Source organism: Leptinotarsa decemlineata, unplaced genomic scaffold (assembly GCF_025532065.1).
Source record: "Leptinotarsa decemlineata unplaced genomic scaffold, Ldec_3_MD MMD2_tig00000090_RagTag_RagTag, whole genome shotgun sequence".
Taxonomy (NCBI): domain Eukaryota; kingdom Metazoa; phylum Arthropoda; class Insecta; order Coleoptera; family Chrysomelidae; genus Leptinotarsa; species Leptinotarsa decemlineata.
Window position 1 is genome coordinate 2,325,173 of NW_027412541.1, and position 18,430 is coordinate 2,343,602.

At 35.7% G+C, this 18,430-nt stretch overlaps 1 long non-coding RNA gene across 2 annotated transcripts in view; it reads right to left on the reverse strand.

Moving 5' to 3' along the window:
* Nucleotides 1–9,981: 9,981 nt before the first annotated feature.
* The window catches only part of LOC141481180 (uncharacterized), a 65,776-nt gene continuing 57,327 nt past the window's right edge, over nt 9,982–18,430 (reverse strand). For both annotated transcript variants that reach the window (XR_012464792.1, XR_012464791.1), the window contains one exon: nt 9,982–10,472. This is a non-coding gene — a long non-coding RNA (uncharacterized lncRNA). The remainder of the gene's footprint in view (nt 10,473–18,430) is intronic.

The window sequence follows — 18,430 nt, forward strand, 5'->3', positions numbered from 1 at the left end:
ATTTTTATATTGTATATTATAAGAATCATGCTACTAGGGCAGTTTTTCTCAAAGTGTGCGCCGCGGCGCCCTGGGTCGCCGTTTTACAACATAGATAACTGAGAGTAAAGGTAATACGTCGGTACCTATTGATGAAAATCCTCTGATAATATGATAATATCGGTAATTGCAAAATGCAATCCGTTTCGACAGCCATCTACCTACTTTTATTAATTAAATATCTAGTGTAGTCTTTACATTCGGGGCGCCGCGATACCCTTCAAAAAACATAAGGGAGCCGTGAATTTGAAAAGTTTGAGAAATACTGTACTAGGGGATCATTTACGACTTTAAATGTTTCCAAAGGATCAAGAGAGTGTATTCGGATGGCTGGCTGCCTTTTTTGTTGACATAGTTCGATTTTGAAATTCATATTCTAAAATCAATCTCCCTACGACTTAATTTCTCATGAATACACCTCTACGATCACCAGCGTCGTTACATTATTCGGAATTAAGAGGGGCCCTCTGGGGGTCCTGTTTTCCCAAACAATCACGCGTGCTTATCGAATCATCAAATGAGAAGGCAGAACATTCGCATTAATGCCTTTATAAGTTATGAAATAAATAGCAAATCCCCCCATTTTTGTATGTTACCATGTGTCAAAGGAGGTGTATCCTACAACGTCCTCTTCAGCATGGACCGAACCGCCCTCTGCAGCTGCAGACGTGCATTCAATTGTCACAGAACTATTACCAGGAAGGCGGAGATCGACTGTCATATTTGCGACCCGTGCCAAAATAATAGACAGAGTCAGGAAGTAGGTAGTGATGGGTGTGATGTGTGATTATTATGGTAAATGTCGATTTTAGGGCAAAATTAGGCCACATATGAACATAATCATTTCAAGGTTTGTTTGAAGGTGATTGACAATGTTTCATGATGAATTTCACTAGTTCGGACTTCCATTGTCTACTATATAAAATGATTTGAAATCCCTGAAACAACTGAAAAAGAAGAATTGAAAATCAACAGCTAAAAATAACAATTATATTAACCAAAATAAACCTGAAATGAAATAATAGTGAAATAAAATGCAAGTAAAAATAGAACAATTGAATAAATAAAACTAAAGGAATGAAAAAAGAAAATGAAAATAGAAAGTGGAGAGATTCCAAGTCACGTTAGTTCACGACGTTTCGATTGTTAGTATCTACAATCGTCTTCGGGTGATGACTGGACTGATTCCTCCGAGAGATGACTATTTATAGGTCGTTCGAGTACTTTCACTTATCCCCGCTTTCCATTTTCCGCTTCACTGGTTCCGTGGGAGATGACCGTTTCGCTTGATAATGGGTTTCCATATGTTGCGTATTTCTACGATGGCTTGGCTGAATACGATGTTGGACAACATGTATGCGGCTTCGTGAATTTTATCCTAAACCAATGTTCCTCTCTGTGCAAGATCTCAGCTTGGGACCACTCGATGTTGTGTTGATGGGTCCAAACAAGGTCTGCTATTCCTGATTTGCTGGTTTCCCCTCGCTGTGTGTGTTTCTTGTGCTCGGCAATGCGAACATTCAGTGGCCTCTTAGTTTCACCAATATAGGATTTTCCGCACTCACAGGGTATCTGGTGAATGCAATTCTTGGAATCGCAGTCCGCGTTTGGTGGCCTGGTTTTCGTGAGGCTGCTACGGATAGTGTTACCGGATCTGAAGCAGGTTCTGATGTTGTACTTGGAACCAATTCTTCTTATCCTCTCCGATAGTAGGAAAGTGCAAGCACTGGTTATGACGGCTTCTCTTCCTTGCGAGGCTCCTGCTGTCTTCTAGCCAATGTCTTTTCTACCATCGCTTTGGGGTAGCCATTCCGTTGAAGATCATTTTTGATGATGTCTAGTTCCTTCTCGACACCTTCCTTCGTATTACAGAGCCCAAAAGCACGGTCTAATAGACTCTTGATGATTCCTCTTTTAGTCGATTGATGGTGGTTGGATTCGTGGTTCAGATACTGTCCCGTATGAGTGGGTTTTCGGTATACAGATGTTTCCCGCTTAGTGTCGGTTCTCTTTACCAAAACGTCTAAGAATGGCAATTCGTTGTGGATTTCCTTCTCCATTGTGAAATTGATGGAAGGTCTCACGCTGTTGATGTGTTTCAGGAAGGCGTCTAGTTCAGTATTCCCATGGTTCCATATTATGAAGGTGTCGTCAACATATCTCAACCAGACTCGAGGTTTCTTGTGGTCTTCTTCAATGGCCAGAGTTTCAAACCACTCCATATATATGTTGGCTATGACTGGTGAAAATGGCGATCCCATTGGCAGTCCCTCATCTTGTGTAAATAATTCGTCCTTCAGTTGGAAATAACAGTTTCGTACACAGCATCCTAGTAATTCGTACATATTTTGTCGAACTACTAGGGTTAATTGAGGTCACACAAGAAGATCAACTAATTAGTTTCGACGTGGAAAGCCTTTACACCAACATTCCGATCGAAGAAGCACTCCTAATCATACAGAAAAAGCTATCCGAAGACGGGAACCTGAAAGAGAGAACGAATCTACCTATTGAAGTAATCATGGAATTACTAGGATGCTGTGTACGAAACTGTTATTTCCAACTGAAGGACGAATTCTTTATACAAGGTGAGGGACTGCCAATGGGATCGCCACTTTCACCAGTCACAGCCAACATATATATGGAGTGGTTTGAAACTCTGGTCTTCGAAGAAGCCCACAAGAAACCTCGAGTCTGGTTGAGATATGTTGACGACACCTTCATAATATGAAACCATGGAAATACTGAACTAGACGCCTTCCTGAAATACATCAACAGCGTGAGACCTTCCATCAATTTCACAATGGAGAAGACAATCCACAACGAATTGCCATTCTTAGACGTTTTGGTGAAGAGGACCGACACTAAGTGGGAAACATCTGTATACCGAAAACCCACTCATACGGGACAGTATCTGAACCACGAATCCAACCATCATCAATCGACTAAAAGAGGAATCATCAAGAGTCTATTAGACCGTGCTTTTGGGCTCTGTAATACGAAGGAAGGTCTCGAGAAGGAACTAGACATCATCAAAAATGATCTTCAATGGAATGGCTACTCCAAAGCGATGGTAGAAAAGACTTTGGCTAGAAGACAGCAGGAGCCTCGCAAGGAAGAGAAGCCGTCACAACCAGTGCTTGCACTTCCCTACATCAGAGGATTATCGGAGAGGATAAGAAGAATTGGTTCCGAGTACAACATCAGAACCTGCTTCAGATCCGGTAACACTATCCGTAGCAGCCTCACGAAAACCAGGCCACCAAACGCGGACTGCGATTCCAAAAATTGCATTTACCAGATACCCTGTGAGTGCGGAAAATCCTATATTGGTTAAACTAAGAGGCCACTGAATGTTCGCATTGCCGAGCACAAGAAACGCACACAGCGAGGGGAAACCAGCAAATCAGGAATAGCAGACCATGTTTGGACCCATCAACACAACATCGAGTGGTCCCAAGCTGAGATCTTGCACAGAGAGGAACATTGGTTTAGGAGAAAATTCAAGGAAGCCGCATACATGCTGTCCAACAACGTATTCAGTCAAGCCAGCGTAGAAATACGCAACATATGGAAACCCATCATCAAGCGAAAAATGGCCAACTCCCGCCAAGACGGTCATCTCCCACGAAACCAGTGAAGCGGAAAATGGAAAGCGGGGATAAGTGAAAGTACTCGAACGACCTATAAATAGTCATCTCTCGGAGGAATCAGTCCAGTCATCACCCGAATACGATTGTAGATACTAACAATCGAAACGTCGTGAAGTAACGTGACTTGGAATCTCTCCACTTTTTATTTTTATTTTCTTTTTTCATTTCTTTATTTTTATTCATTCAATTGTTCTATTTTTACTTGTATTTTATTTCACTATTATTTCATATTTAGGTTTATTTTGGTTAATATAATTGTTATTTTTAGCTATTAATTTTCAACTCTTCTTTTTTAGTTGTTTCAGGGATTTCAAATCATTTTATATAGTAGACAATGGAAGTCATAATCACTTCAATCTCAGATTTATGCTGTTACACTGTGATCACATCATTACTTTCATGAAGTTTTTTATATAGAAGTATCAAAAAAATTGGAAACACATGATAATGTGCTGAACATGGATATACGCTGTAAATTCATGAAAAATTTTACTGAAATATAACTTTTCTATACATACATAATTTCGATTTCTATTCTCATACTTTTTTCTAAAAATATATAAGTGATGCATATAAAATCTCAACGTTAAATGGTATATATAACACCTTGAAAATCGTTGATTATAGTTGAATACTCGTATATTAGGCAAATGTCGAGTTGACCGTCTCAGTTAACCGCCTCTAAGTTAACTAAATACATTGGAAACATACAGGATGTCAATTTAAAAACATACTACCTTCTATAGATAATCTGAAAATATATCAAAACAGGTCGAACTAATTTTTTAGGGTACATTGAGAAGTCTACTTTTCAATTAAATTCTACCCTCTAAAAAGTCATAGGTACACAACTTCTGGAATCTCAAATGGAAGAGGGGTTAAGTGACATCCTATTTCGAAGGTTGTTCAGCAACCTTTTCGAAAATACCACATACTTGAAGGTTTTACGAGTACTTTTGGATATATCAAGTAAAACCGTGCAGATATTAAGTATCAGGTGTTTTGAAATGAAAAATTAGTAGAGAGTTACTTATCGTATCAAATGGTCAGAATATTTATAAAGTCTGTCTTCAAAAACTTTCTGCCTGAAGTTTTCTAAACGCAGCTGTTATTGTTCTCTTCAAATATTGCGAGGGTGTATTTTATAAACGATCGATTTTAGATGTCTACACAAGCAGAACTCTAGAGACAAGTCGGGTGATCGTGGTGGCTACTCTACTGCTGTCTATCACTGTCTAACTAAAAGAAAGTAATGTGGCTTCATCGTGTTGGAAGTGAATAAGATCGTTTTGCAAAATCATGTTACCAAATCAATTTGATTTTTCAAACTAGCTGTTGTTAAGGGGTATATTATTTCTTCACGCATATTTAAGTGAGGCTCACCAGTTATATTTTTCTCAACGCATGAAGGTCCGAAGACAGAATTCCCAAGAGAATCAGCCCAATCGTTCACTTTCTCTGAGTACTGTATATGACCTTTCCGAAAAGTCTCCGATTTTCATCGCTCCAGTAACGTTATTAGTAAAATCCGTCATTGTTTCACAAAATTCAATTTACCTGTTGAAATTGCCGTCATAAAGCGTTTAAGAATTTTCATTTCATACGGATAAAATTTATTTGCTTGTATGCTTTCCTTACTGTTTCGTAAGACATTTCTACTTGACATGTCACAATGCCACAATACTTTCTGCTGTATAGATGCTTGAAACTTCTATTGCGCTGGTTCAACCAAAACATGGAGATTATTAATTTTTGATAAGTCTAAAATCAGACTAAGTCTGTGTACAAATTAATTTTGTTGTAAAAATGCGTGGGATACTTTAAATTATATTTTTATCATGGCTCCAATCTGACAAACAGCTTGTAACCGAGTGTTTATTACAATGGATATTTAGCACCACACGCTTTTTCACAACTGAATTAACTTTTTGTTAATAGATTTATTCTGATTTCAGACTTATTGATGGTCATTAGTTACATCAAGCCATAGGTTGAACACAATATTGAATTAGTTTGGAATTATTTTTGATTTTTTAGTTTGGCTTGCTATTTCAAGCCCATTTGTTATATACTACCTATATACGCATGCGCAGACAGTGTGGTTGTCTCACTTGCTCTTACACAGAGACTGTGTGAGGAAATTATTCAATTCTAGCGATTCTAATCAGAATAATGAGATAAAATTATTGAATTATTGTATTGTCACAGATTCTTGATGAGTGTACAAAGTTTCAAATCAATCTGTCAGTTCCAAGTTAGTCAAAATCGTATGTCATTCATAGATGAAACTCGTACTGCGAGACATACCATCAGGTATCAATTTTCGACAATGACATATTCACCGAAACCAAATGTTGCTTTCGAACGAAAAAGTCACCAATAGCGCACGATCAACGATAAACGTTAGAGATCTATCAATAAAACTTTGGGCAGAAGCAGTTAATACCGTGGTGAATATCATTATCATACGGAACCTCCTTCAGTAGAAAAAAGACACCTTGGTTTGGTCGAGATGCTGTTTTCATCAATTATTTCCGCATTTTTTAATTGCTTGTTTCATACACATACCAAATCAAAAGCGGCAGAAATAGGACAAAAAAAACACCGAAAGGCGTTACTGTGGTGAGAAGAACGGTTACTTAGTGTTGGTTCCCGGTGTTGAGTCGAGATGTTATTTTCTAAAAATATCTTAAAAAAGATGGATATGTGACAAACAGATAACGACGATGCAGCCAGTAGTAACGGGATTATGACGTAATCTTCACTTCGTGTATACGATTTGGGGTGTTGAGAACAAATTATAAGGAGTTATGTTGTCGGCCTGCTATCTCCCGGAAAAGTGGCCGTCGTTGTTGTGAAGGCAGACTTTGATAATTCAAGATTTTTGCATTCATTATTTTCATGTTAGATATTCTACAAAAAATTTATTATTTTTTTAATCATTTTTGACAAAATCTGGCATGTTTCATTTCATTTTTTCAAATACGATTAGATATTTCCAAATTATGGCGTGGAAGTCAATTATGCAAATACCAGGTTCCAATTGATGAGATCTGAATAACAAACTAATTGTAGAATGATCTAAGGCCGGTGGGCCTTCCTATTGCGGTATTATTCTAGTGAGCCATTTTTTCGGCAATTGTCACCAAACTTAACAATTGACATTACTATACTCAATAATGATTGTAAGAATTTTTTTTCAATTATCACTGTTCTACATGCTCGAATTCAATAATCAGCTTTATTCAGTAATTATCTTGGTAAGGGAATATACAAAATAAAATGGAGGCTGGAATAATTTTCGAATCCATTTAGGCAATGTAATTGCATTATTGAATAATAAATACAATGTTTATGAAAAAACTAGCCAGTGTAACGAGCATGGATTGAATAATCACCTGTAATACACTGTAATTAATATAATTCATTGTAATTACCACACAAATATTTATGAGAATCGAATCCAAAATTATACAGTTGAAATAATTCTACATGAATGTGCATGTCTATATTATACTTGTACAAATTGCCATTTTGTCGTTCTATTGTCAAGTTTTGTATCATAATTTTATGTTGGATTCATTCTTGTAAATACGCATGACTATTTATTACGATATAACAGATATAAGAAACGGACATTCATTCACTCAATTTTGGAGTTAATGAGGTATATCACCAAGGTCTCTGGGAATTTTTCCTTTCATTAGGTACTCATTTCTGAGTGCGTATCCGTTAGCTGGGAAATAGTAGAACATAGAATAAAGAAAATAACGTTTAATAAAGCTGGATGTAGCCGTTACTACATGGTAGAAAATCATAATGAAGAAAAAAGAAATGAAATTTCCAAAGTTTTTATCACTTTTATTTATTCGTGGTAAAGTGGTATCATAATTACAAAGCCCAATGAATTTCTGTACCTCCTTAACGTTCTTTGAACTCGGATCCGTTCGTTAGGTATGCGCTCGGGATCCGGGCGCATAACTAATGAACTCACGATGTAGCCTAAAAAATGCATTTCCTTCTGAATATAGCGGCATTTTTCTCCTTTAACAGTTAGGCCCGCTTCTTTCAACCTTGAAAACACTTTCTCCAAAAGTATCAAATGATCCTGGAACGAATTTGACATCACGAGCAAATCGTCAATATGTGAGCAAAAAGTCATCGTACTGTTCCCCAAGGATGGTGAAAATTGCCAGGGAAAGGAGCTAACCGCCGTTGAGATGCCAAATGGCAGAACACAAAACTGATAAGTTTCATTTCCTACGATACATCCGGTATATTTTCGATCTTCGTGTTTCAAAGGTATCTGCCAGTAAGGGTTAGAAAGGTCTAGGTCTGGTATGGACTCTAGTTTTCCGCAGTTTCGGATTCAATTCGTGAATCTAACAATGAAATATTTTTTGTTCGAAAATGTTTATGATTCGGTTTGGAAAATGTTTTATCAACCACCGGAAACGTATTTGTATTATATATACCGTTTTGGGAGGTATCATGACCTTACTATACGGGGGATATAAATGTCTGGCCATTGATGAATATTTATTGAAATAAAAAGTTTTGCTGGTGTGTGAAACAAGTTACTGATGCAGAGTGTGAATTGGTTGAAACTTACGTTACTGAGATCTAAGAATGTTGTTCAATATAATTCAAAAAATCTAGGGGGTGTGAAGTACCCTCGTTATCAAAAGTAGAAAATGTTTTACAGGCTTTCAGATCCCCGAAATTATTTTTTCTGGGTCTGTTGTTCATTTGACTACAATTTGGTATAGGACAACTATTATTCCCTACTATAAGAACATTTTGGTTATTGAGCCACCCTAATTTTTTTGTTCTTCTGCTAAACCTAAAGGGAGGCAAAATCTTGATTGAAAAAAATCGTGCCCAGTTACATTACAACTATCCCTATTGGTATCCTTGATATTGTTACAGTCGGGTACGAATTGAACATAATTACTATTTTTGTTAATTTCAGGAATAGCCAGTATTTTTTTTTTCACTTCTTCTCTGATAATTTCTGTAAAATGCTTCTGGGACAGAGTTGAACATTCGTTCAAACACGGATTGGAATCTGTGACTGTACTCATTGTAATGTTTCCCCCTGGGTATGGTACTGAAGTGGTGTTTGCATAAATTGGCTCCAAGATGTTGAAAATCAGAATATAACACCTACGGCAATGACCGTGTAGATGGAACATTTTCTTGAGTTGATATGGAAATTTGAAAATTATAACCTTGTTCTTTCCTATGATTTGTTTGGTGGGAATTTCCATTCACCGTCGATTCGGCACTTTCCTCCTGAATAATCATCCTTTTTTTGCTTCTCAAGTTATATGAATATTACTGGAGTTTTAATCTTCCTCTTTGAAGATGATCACTTGGTGATCGAAACACGTGTCGAGGTGTTAAAAATAACGATTTGGTGTTGGGGGACAAACTTCAGTAACATCCATTACTACACCAAAGGTTCCTAAAAGTGCATCATAAGTTCTCAAGTTATATGTTGGGCTGGCCATCATAAAACAGCAATAAAAAACCCTGGCCCCACGTTGGGCGCCAAGTTGTGAAGAAAGGGGTTTTTTTCTCAGGGTTTTTTACGGGTGGTCAGGGAAAATCAGACGGCTGCTCTTATAATATGAAACTTTTACTGATTTGAAGTGGAATGAGTGAACAATACAAGACACAATAATGGATGGTCACTCACAAATATACAGCTAAAATGAGATGTAATTGATTCTCACGATAGAATACTACTGGCTTTAACATTGCCTATCTTAAATAATATGCAGGCACGGGTCGCCACACTACAAGTATGATTTAGTCTTTCAGGCCCCAGGCAAATTATAGTAAACTGAATATCGTGTGGATAACAATAAAAACCACGGACATTTACTTCGTTTCAACAAATCTCTCTCTTTCAACGCAATTCAATAAAATAGTTTCCAATATAAAAACAGTGGCGGTTTTTCTGTACATTTCGATAATTTCGCGGTTTTTAGACATGCCAAGGATCGCTGTGGCAAGCAATCCATCATACAGATATATAAAAGATGTATCAAAAATATACGTTAACGGAGTAAACATAAAATAACTCAAAGGAAAAATGCTCCTGTTTTGCTACATCTTATTAATATTGACTACCCAGGACACGAGGCTAACGACCAATGTAGTCGATGACATAAAAAAAATAGACCAAAGTTATTTTCCTCATTCTTTATTCAACATGAATTTCTACAAAATGAATAGGTCATCAATCGAACAAGTGTCAAAGAAGTTTTGATTATAACCAATATCAGCAGACTTGTGCCATCCGGACTGAAAGTAATTCAAACTATCATTATATTATATGAGATCACAACTTGTGACAAATTAGAAAGTCTATTCTCTACATTTTTTTCGTTTACAGTGTACAATTTTGATTACCAAAATATTTACCAGGTAATTACTATATTTGATACTTTTCTGCTGATCATCTAGATGCGTTACTAGTTTATCATGCCCACTTCTTACTTGGCAATGGTTTTGATAAGAATAGCCAAATTTGATCGTTATTTTGACGACTCGGCCTAGTTCCACTGGCGAGATCTATATCAGATAGAGAAGCACTGCTGAATCTCGTTGGAACAAAAAAACAGCGCTTTCTGGCCTCTGGTTGTCTTGTAAATGAATGGCTATTTTGTTCTTGAGTATCACAAATTTGAGAATTGGTTAGGTTATCGATGCTTTCCATGTATTACAGACCCATGCACTCTGGGTAGGCCACTGGCAAATACATGGCAGTCTCTGTGAATCATTCAAATGGATATTATTTGTGATATTTTTACTTCGAAAGGAACAAAAAAATCACGGTTCAGATTTAATTTCCTTCAATGAGGAATATACATGTGAAGAAATGTTTGTTGCATAACAACATTGTTTTCATTCTTGTCACTTAGGCAGAGTCTTACACCATAAATTATTTCTACTTCATTCTATCGATTTTTGAGTGCAAAGTTATCCGTACAAGACAACGTGGATATTGTTTTTCATGTGATGAGAATGTACCATCGAAATGTTGCTTGTATTGAAAACATTCAAAGAAACTGGATCTGGGCATTATCGTTTCACATAATCCAATAATGTATAATGAAGAACAACATAGAAAAACATTTCGATATTCGAGTAGGATTTGCATTTTGATTGTGACAAAATGATATCAAATTCTCCTACAGGATTTGATTCAGAGCCGAGGCAACTTTCACATCGAACGGAACTCTCAGTTTCAAAAATTGTCGCTGGAAGCCGTGATCCATATTCATTCAAGCCAAATGTATGGTGTAGTTTCTTACATAACGAAATAATAGAACCATATATTTTTAGAGAAAATTTGAACGCAGACATGTACAGAAATTTCATGATGAATCAATTTTCTAAACTTTTGGATAATTTGCCTCTAAATGTTAGAGGAAATTCGTGGTATCAGTTTATAGAAGTGAAACAATGTTTGTTCAGTCAGATTCTGAGGGCAAAATGATATGACGAAATTGGTAAAAGTATTGGCCACCAAAATCACCGGACTCATTTATAATGGACTTTTTTCTATAGGGTTGTCTGAAACAAGAAGTGTATAAACACACACCATTGCAAACAAAGAACATTTACATAATACCATTCTGGAGTGTTATACCATACCATATTCAATAAAAATACCTCATGGTCTATGAATGAAAGGAGTATAATGTGTATAAAACAAGCAAGAGGGTAGACTGAATGATGAATTTGGGTTCTTCATGCTATTATCGAGATAAATCAATGATTGTTGAGTGTTTTGTTGAGAAATTGTTTATGGTTATTTTGCTTTCATTTTTTTCACATCTAATGGTAAAAATAAACAATATGACATTAATGAAATCATTTCCATACACTGGAAATTCGAATCCGTTACAAAATGAAATTGGAAAACTAGATGAATTTTGTAACCATAAAGATGAACTTCTGAAGGTGCATTAATTTCCTCTGTTAACAAATATGTTGGTATTTTCTGTGCAAGATATGAGTTCAAAGTCTCATATTCATCAAAGTTATGAAATTATGAATCATGTTCAGTTTGAGTCGGTAGAGCGTAATATTCGAAAAATTGGAAAAATTAGAAAAATGTCGAAGTGACAGTAGAGAGTTCAAATTCGGAAAAAATGTATAAAATTAAAAACCGAACAAATTTTTCTAGCATTTTTGTAAATTTTGGGGATTTTCAAAAAAATGTCAAATTTGACAGGTTCAGAGGAGCACACCACGAAAAGAAGTATTTTTCAATCTCAAACTAACTGCGGAATCACTTTCTCTCCATGCAAGGATATATTTTATAGAACGCATCATAGAGATAATTAAGGACGGTATATTACAAATTTGCCTTTGAAAAATTCAGAACGATATTTTGATTTTCAAGATATTCGTACAATTGCTTTATAGTCCAAGATCCCCGAGCGATCAGACATAACTTATTTTTACACAGATGAAACCTTAGAGTCTCAGTAGCGTCTCGTGTGTTTTGAATACCTGCGTCATCGTCCATAGATATTAGATATTAGAATATCTATGGACGATGCCTGCGTGTTTATGAAATTTGCTCAGTGACACCTGGGCAGGTGAGAAAGGTAACTAAAAATAAGAGCTACTTAACTTAAATTTGTATAACTGATTTTTATACATACATCTCGTGAAGAAAGCCCCAAGAGGAGACGAAACTTCCAATGTACCAGTGATACACTGTTTGGAACCTTTGGTGTAGTAATGAATATTACTGGGGTTTTTTCCAATACCAAACCGTTATTTCAACACCTCGACACGTGTTTCGATCACCAAGTGATCATCTTCAAGAGGAAGATCAAGAAGGAAGTTTGATTTTCCTCTTGAAGATGATCACTTGGTGATTGAAACAGGTATCAAGGTGTTAAAATAACGGTTTGGTGTTGGGAAAAAACGCCAGTAATATTCGTCCAATGTACCAATACCCTTACCAGAAATCCAACCGTGTCTGAAGACTGTATCGAGGTGACATTAAAAAATTAAAATTTTGAAGTAAAATCTCGAAATATTCATCTCTCCCAACTATCTACACCGTAGGTTGTTACCTACGATGGAATTTTAGACTACTACTGATGTCTAGATATACGAGAAAGTGAAAAATTCAATATTATATTTTTAGCAATAACTTTTTTCGGAATTAACGGCATCGACGGCTATACAGTAGCGTCAAGTTCTGAGTGGCCAAACTGCATTCTCGTCAGAGACAGAGACAATTTGCAGTCTCGTCAGAGGCGCAACTAACCCAACTATATTTCTCACCCACCTAACCTAACCCACTATATTTCTCCTTATTTCTTGTTGGCGAGATATCCATTATGAGAAATGAATTCGAATAGCAACACATGATTTTCGATTTAGATCTTGTTTCTTTTAATATTATTTTTGTGCCAGTAGCAAAACATACCTTGCTCGATATTTAATAAAAAAATTGAAGAATTGTTACGACAGAAATTGATGTGAAGTAATTCATGATATTTCCCCGATAGATGCTCAATATTTCAGATTCATCTGCCAATATTCCTAAACAAATAGTCCGCAGAATATTCCACGGTTTTTGGATCGTTTTTATTAAAATTTATAGCTCAGCAACAACTTTCATCCACATATAAATAATCCAATGAATAAATCATTTCAAAAGTTCTGAATCATTCTCCGAACTATATATTGGAATAGGAGTGGAGGAGGATAAAACTTATGGCGATTTTATTTATGGATTCATTTCATGAAACTGACCGTCCCCTTGTTGGTTTTATGCAGTTTATTGTGATCGAGGGTCAAGTTATCATTTATATGTCATCCATAATAATTCATTACCAAAGTTATTTTATGTATATTCATGAGAAAGTTAACGGTGTATTGAAAATATGTAAGGTTAACTCAATATATGAAAATATGTTACTCGTTCGGTGACTAATAGAATGACTCTATTTTTTTGAGTATACGAGTAAGTAGTATAGCTTTTCATCTTCCATGAATAAAATATTCGGATAGGTTTCCCCGGTCAGCAATATTTGATGTAGGTACTGTCGTCCGGGTGAACCGCGTCTTCAACAACCACTTGGAAGTGAAAATAATTTCGGCCTTTTCTTTTCAAATTGACCATCATCAATTAGGTTGTGTCGCAATCTTTTGAAAATATCTCAAAAAAGTTGTCTTCTTTCTAGATACCTCTCGTGAGAGGTAACCAGAGAGAAGATAAATGCCTCTGTATTTTCCCCGGTTTGTATAACAAACATATCCCACGTTTGTTTGAAGGTGGTTGACAATGTTTCGTGGTGCATTTCATTGGTTCGGACTTCCATTGTCTAATATGATATAAATGGTTATTTGAAATCCCTGAAACAATCTGTAACAAATAAAGATTAGCTGAAAAGTAACAATTTTATTAAGCTAAAAACTGAAATTACGATGAAATAACATACAAGCAACAACCAAAAAAACAAAAAAATTGAACTACTAACTCGACCTGAAGAATAAAAAATTTTTAACAAGAAATGAAAATTAAAACATTCCAAACGAAGTTACTTCACGACGTTTCGATTGTTAGTATCCGCAATCGTCTTCAGGTGATAATAGTTGAGTTATCACCCGAAGATTCGTACATGGTATAATTAACATGATTTTTCAACTCTGTTTAATGTATTAGATAAACAGTCCGATATATAACTTATGAAAATATCACAAAAACTTTCCAAAACGCGATAATTGAAAGTGGTATATTTTTGGGATAGATTAATTTTTGAGAGAGAAAAGTTTTGGTATATAGATTGAGAAGCAGAAAGTCAAAAAAGTAAGGAATGACTTTGTTTATTGTAAAATAAATTATGCAACTTGTAATTTAAAATCTGCAAGGTGAGTAATCAGTGAAGAAAGACAGAGAACGTATCCCATTCAAAGATCGATGTGGAAGCTTGGCTTTACAACTGACCGCCTTGGGGAGCCTCCTGTGGTCTTCCATCGATTCTTCTGTCCAACCCACAGATGGGGGAGATAATAATAATAATACTTATTTCATATGAAATATATATATATATATATATATACATATACATATAAACAAAAAAGAAATGCAAAAATGAACATGAAAAGCTTGTGCATGACATCAAAATGCATGTGAAACAATAAAGTAAGTCAATACATTTTGTGCGTGGTGTTAGTTGAAATGGTAAATTGAATAAAAATATCATGAACCAGTGAACAAACAGCATTTCAATCTAAAATATCGGTCATGAAAAAAAACTGTCATTCATATACCATATACATATATGAATTGAGAGTCGTATGTCATGTCATACTTCATATGTTATTGATGACTGCATATTTGCAAAGTTGTTCGGAAAGATTGCAATACTACAGAGTGCCCCTCATGATGAATAATAATTACAAATGTGAGTTAAAACATATGAATAAAAGTAGAATTATACGAATACATTTGAAGCAGGAGTAAAAATAATGAATTGTGAATTAATTTCTATTTATACTTGTAAATATCTATATTCTTATTTGTGAGAACATGTGGTGTTTTTTTCTGTATCACTACTTCATTTTTTCTTTCCAATATTTCGTTTACCTTACCTATTGTTATATCAATTAGTCATAATTTATTTATTTTTTTAAATCTGTTATCACTTGTGATAGGCTTGATTCCAAATGGAACTTCTGCATAGGAAATAGGGTGAAAGTATGTGATAAATCTTTGACTTCGTGATGTGCTTACTTTAGGAATTCTTGAGGATTTTTTTTTAAATCTGGTATTGTGCAAATGATCTACAGTCACAAATTTTGTTCCATATCTAAAAATATATATGTTTAAAATATGTTTTCCGTTAATCAGCTTTCGCACCCCTACGAACGGCAACCCCCAGAAGTCGAAACTTGTGTGAGCTAAGGACTAACGAGATCTTACCTTTTAACGTGTGATTCCTAACACGGGTTGGACGATAGACTGTGAAAATCGATCGTTCAGCCTAGGGTTCGAACCAACGACTCACACAGCGGTCGATTGAGTGGGTGAACAAAGCACTTACGTCGAATCGACCAGCTACTGACCATCGTCGGTAGCGGGTGATACATTGCATGTGATACGATCTGTCTGTTTGAAACATCTGTTTAAAATCTGTTTTTTCGTTAATCAGCTGTCGCCCCCATACGTACGACAACTCTCAGAAGTTGAGAAACTTGTGCGAGCTAAGGACTAACGAGGTCTTACCTTTTAACGTGTGATTCCTAACACAGTCATGAAAAAAAATTGTCATTCATACACCATATACATATATGAATTGAGAGTCATATGTCATATGTCATGTCATATGTCATTGATGACTGCACATTTGCAAAGTTGTTCAGAAAGAGTCAATACTACAGAGTGCCCCTAATGATGAATAATTATAATAATTTAATGTGAGTTAAAACATATGAATACAAGTAGAATTATACGAATACATTTGAAGCAGGTGTGAATGAATTGTGAATTAATTTCTATTTATACTTGCGATTCATTGCAAGTCTTAGAAAGTATAGATGTCTACGTGTGAAAAATTTAGATTCTGTGAAAAGTGCTTCAGACGGATAGGTATAATCGGTATTGAAAATATGTTTGATGACCAATTTTTGAGTAACATTGATAACCTCAAGATGACACACAATTATTCCATAGTTGATATGAGACTGTACTAGACTGAAATATAATGTTCATAACTGTGCTATATCAAAAATATTTCTGAAAAATTAAAATATGATCAGGAGAGACCTTATTTTATTCGCAACATGTTCTGCGTGCTTAGTCCACCTTACATTTTTATCCATTATTATGCCAAGGTATTTTATATGTTCTGTTATATGTTTTATAGGTTGGTGAAATAAGTGGAAGATAAAAAGTGAGTTATTTTATATTGATTTTCAGCAACCTGCTTCTCGTCTTTAAACTCTTTCTAAGTATCAGCGCGATATACTACGGCTGTGTCATCAGCGAAACTAATAATGGTTCTGAATTGACACTGAACAATCTCTCCATCTCTCAGTTAGCGCCTGGATGATTTACATATTTCTTGTTTTCTTGCATTTATTTGGAAGTTTTATATATAAATAAAAAAGTAATAGAAAACTAAAAACGTCTTTATAATAGTCTTTCTACGGAACCTTTTTTACGTACCTATAAAAAAGGTTCTAGGTTACCAAATCAATCGAACCCAAAATCGATCAAATAAATGTTGAGTAGAATTTTAGAGAATGGGATGAGAATCGTATGAAGTTTCGTAATCGTTATCTTTAAACACTACTTTACTGTCATTTGATAAAATACAACTTTACTTCTATTATTCTCCTCAAATGACTAATTCACTTGAACTTTCATTACTTCAATATTCCGAGCTGAAATTCCACTCATCAGATTGCAATTCTCATGGTATTTTCGAATGCTTCTAATATGCAGATGAACATTTGTGCATGCAAATCGTTGTAATACTGGTGCAACTAAATAAAAACAACATATACGTGTCAATAACTAGTAATTTCTCCTTAAATTACATCTATAAAGTACCAGCAAGTAACGGCCATGTTAATAATTGCGGGTAAAACGGCGGCGCCATTTCAAATTAAAATTTTAGCATTTATAAAGTTGAATCTGATCAGAAACTTTGCGTGATTGCACTATAATGGCGTATAATTAGGGTATTTCAGAAAATATTTTTTATTCTTAAATGGATATTTATAGAAGGTCGGCAATCGCATCTGCATATATTTGAAAATAATCTAAATTATAGTTTTATTCAGTGTCAAAAAAGTCCTATTTTATTGAATTATACGGGATTTTTCATTTTCGTGCATCATAAAGTTATCGAAATATGTTGGGGAGATCCATGATGGCAATTCAACTAGGTTAGGTTAAGTTAGGTCTAAAGTGAGTGGGTCTATTCGACCCTCCACCGCAACCCGCAAGGGTTTATTGTGGCTCACACCTATTCAGACTCGGACAAATGAACCCAGCTTCTTAACGAAGCCGATTAGTTTGTATGGTGAGTGGTATTTCAGGTCAGATGGTAAGAGTACGGCTCTGCCGAACTCTAAAGACCTGATACGGTCCCCAGCGGGGCAGGCACAAAGTATATTCTCTGTTAATGGGGTAGTCGGATAGTCAAGTTGCAAGATTCCTACTTTTGATACCCACGACAACTTTCCTATATGAGGGTTTTTGCACGTCAGCTTCACCTGACGTGCAGGTGAAGCTCGTCTCTGGTTTTGGGGAACCATCACTTGAGCGCAAACGTTTGCTAACCTGCTCATGCCGCGCAGACAGCTGAAGTTGAAACATCAGGCACCTGTGCAACGTCTTCCATTTCAAAAATTCGTCGCAAGTAACTTTCTATATATGAAAAGATAAAATTAATTTTATTAGGTCGGGAGAACCACCGATATATCAGTTTCGAAGTAATAGCTCCTGGTTAGTACCGAGAGAATTGCTTCGGACGGAGTGAACCGTCTGGATATCCCGAACAAACAAAATTATTTCCAATTAGTCATAACATTGGTGTTGTGTCTGCAACGGAGTATTGCAACCTTCCACTTTATTAGCTATACCGTACTGATGACAGCTAATGAGCTAGAAACACACGTCTGCAGTTTGCTTATTATTTTTTGAGTGCTTCGTCCATGAATTTTTCCTGCTTTCGGTTGTATCC